Source organism: Lampetra planeri, unplaced genomic scaffold, assembly GCF_965212315.1.
Source record: "Lampetra planeri unplaced genomic scaffold, kcLamPlan1.2.h2 scaffold_1290, whole genome shotgun sequence".
NCBI classification, from domain to species: domain Eukaryota; kingdom Metazoa; phylum Chordata; class Hyperoartia; order Petromyzontiformes; family Petromyzontidae; genus Lampetra; species Lampetra planeri.
In genome coordinates this window covers 432-3,858 of record NW_027614007.1, presented here as the reverse complement: position 1 = coordinate 3,858, position 3,427 = coordinate 432, and the positions used below count along the sequence as shown (strand labels likewise).

Genomic DNA, 3,427 nt, shown 5'->3' with positions numbered 1-3,427 from the left:
TGTGAGGTTTGGCTGTCATGTTGGTAATAGTCCTCTGGAGAGCATTGTCCTATTTAAGGACATCCTCTGTAACCTCCTCAACAGACAGGTTCAATACTGCTGTCCACCTCAGAAATTACATCTGATGTATGATTCTAATGTTACATTATGCCGATTGTGACACTATTATTACATTCTAACTATTCCTAAGTGTGTCCGTTAACGAAGTACAACTGTTAGTACAAAGTGCAACTCACTCTATGTTCGTCTGGAACTTCAGAGTGGGTACCTCGCCTCTCTCCCAAACACACAAAAAAAAGGGGGGGAAGAATTGTGTGGTAATTTGCTCCATGGTCCTCAGTCCACACAGGACAGCGTCCAAATGTCTGTCCCACTCCTCCAGCGTGTTCTGCACAAATTTGGGCAGTGCCCTAGAAGAAATAACAATTCTTTGACAAATAATAAATATATATCCTTTAATACGTCAAAGTGATACCTCTGGATGGTCCCGTCTTCATCTTTCCACCAGTCCGTTTGTCTGAGGATGATCGGGTGAGCAGAGGCTTCTTTTGTATACCAAGTATTTTGTAATACTTCATGATTCATCTCTGTTGAAAAGAAATGAAAACAGCAATTTACCAAAACTCATTATATGATATATGTATATGTAGTTCTTCATACATACTTCATTTACAAATGAAGTGTGTCAAATGTCCTGTACAATTTTAATTTCTGTTGATAACTTATTTTCGTCAAAAAACAACAATAATACAATCACAACTATGAGATGTTTATGTATTTCTTTACTTGGACTGGTGTGTATTCCACCTCCTTTTTATGACGACACTGATTCACTTGAAATAAAAACAAAAACAATGTATTGTTATTAGGATAATTATACATAATAATCTGTCCCCAATCTGTGACTTAGACCAACAATCTGATAGGAAAGCGTGTACTCTGACAACCTACTGAAGATCACATCTCTGGTCTTTTTCTGCCGTGTGCACCAGTGCTGCTGACATGGTCAGTCGAACAAACACTACAGCTGCCTCCTCTTTCCCATGGGAGCACCGTCACCTTCAGAGACTGTCCTTTACATTTTTTAATATTCTTTAATATTTAAATAATTCCTCACATAAGAAATATCCTACGTCAAGCTGACCATGTTTTGAGACATTTTCTCGTACGGCGTCACAATGAGCTTGCGCGTCTATGACAGTAACTGACAACTGCCTGGTGACAAACTAGGGCTCAGTGACAATGGTTGTCTGTCCCTCATGTGGCCCTACGATGGAGCTGGAGGACCTGTCCAGGTTGTACCCTTGTACTCTTCTCAGCCTTTGATGAAAATGACACTTCTGGTATTTAGACAATCTTGGAGGGAACGCTCCATCAGTCTAGAAACACTTGAGCAGGTTAAATAGACAGGGATCCATGATGCAAGAAGTCAAGTCATGCAAGTAACCAGTTTGTAACATTGGAAATTGAACCAATTGGCGGCGCCTCCTACTGGTGGACTTCATTAAAGCCGATCGACTTTGGCCCCCACAATCAGGAACTGTTTCATCCCATTATAAGATTTCCTATAGAGGTTCCAAGATATGGAATTCACGTCCTTCTCATTTTCTTAAACTCTCTCAATCAGTTTTTTAAAAAGGCTGTGAAATGCGTACTGTGTAACCAAGAATTGAATATCTTGCCTTCACATTTAACTTTTATAACACCTTGTTGGGTGTATGTCCCTGATAAGTGTGTTCAAATATGTTTTATACAGTTTAGTGGTTATGAATTTGTTGATGAACGTTTGTTCTGTACAGTCGTTTGCCATCTTTATTGTGTTTTGTTCTGGTTTCAGGCGGTCATGGACTTCCTAGCGTGTCTGCTGTGTACATTTTTTTTAGTTTTTGTTCTGTTTTCTTGTTGGTTTTATCTTATTTTTCATTGTATAACCTTGACTATGTGCTAAAATATGTATTATAGCCTTCAGCCTATAAATGCATGTGTCAATTCAGCTGTCTTCTGAAGTGGATATTTGTTTTGATTGTTGGAGTACTCAGGAAAGAAATGCCACTATAATTCTTCCTATGGTCACCCAGGATTGAAGGCTGTGATGTAGTAACCCTTTAGTGAAGTAAAACAAAGATAACTTCAACAAGACAACACAGAACTACATCAAAACAACTTCAGAAGTATAAATAATTTTATTGCAAATCATCATCAATATTTTTCAGGCAGACCAGCTGGTCTGAAACATTGGGATCTTTTCCGTCTCGTCCATGTTGGTTTGCAATCTGATCAGCTGCAGAGTCCTCGTGACCATGACCCAGTCTTTGCTGCACCCACTCTCTGCCGTCACTGGAGGGAGGAAGAGACAACAAATGTCAGACAAAGTTCTGGACAGTTTGGTCTAAGTTGCACAGGATCACAATTAGGTAATAATTAGACAGTTTATAGAAAATTACACATATATGCAAAGATCAACTAAACTCTGCACAGATTATATTCATATTTGAAAGAGTTATATCTATTTTACAAATACTAATAATGTTGTTGGTAGTTAATTGACATAATAATTACTATTTCAGAATTTCCCTCTCGTTTCCTGGATTTTGAACAAGACACAACTAAAGAGCGGAGTACTCTCCTGGTCTTGCCCCTCACCTGATAACCTCAGCAGCCCATTTGCCTCCTGGACCTCGCTGTGCAGCGTCATAGTTTCCTCTAGCCATGGAAGTAATGGTCAGATTGTTGGTAGTTGGACCTCTCTCATGTCCATGTATGCTCGCAACATGTCAGCGGCTCCTGGTCAGCCAGAGGAGACACCAGAAATTATTGAATGAAGAGATGATATAGAAAACAGAACCCAGGATGGGTCACACATTTCAGAATTAGGACGTGTGCAGATTTCAGCTATGGGTCCGTTTTGTTACCTTGAGCAGCCTCGACAGGAACTTGAAGACGGACCACTGAGCGTTGGTTTGAACCAGGAGAATCAGAGTGTTCCTGTTAGCAGCCACTTCATGGTTATAGATTTCTACTAGGGAGACACATCAGTGTCAGTGTTCATACGACATGGACGTATGTTCATTTTTATACGGTTAAATTTAAGTTCAAACTTACCTTGGACTTGATGTTAAAGTAAGATCGGATGCTTCTTATATTCTCCTCTGATATGAGCTGGTTGTAGGATTTCTTGATGGTGGAAATTCCACTGTATTTTGAATGTTGGGAAACAAGCTGTGGGTATTCTCTGCTGGTGCAACTGCAGTTTACAGAACAGTTTGGAAACGCAACAAGATTTATTGAAACAAGTTACATTCAAATGTCCAATGTTCACTGTTTTCAAGATAATAGTTGATTGTATTTAAGTCATTTTGATTGTGTCAGTCATATATTTATATGAATAAAATCCAGCTGTATCAGGTCTGTCACACAGTCTTGTGAC

General features: G+C 39.3%; 1 pseudogene; it reads right to left on the bottom strand.

Moving 5' to 3' along the window:
* Positions 1-2,199: 2,199 nt before the first annotated feature.
* LOC144739074 (serum amyloid A-5 protein-like) lies at positions 2,200-3,004 on the bottom strand (annotated as a pseudogene).
* Positions 3,005-3,427: the final 423 nt, after the last annotated feature.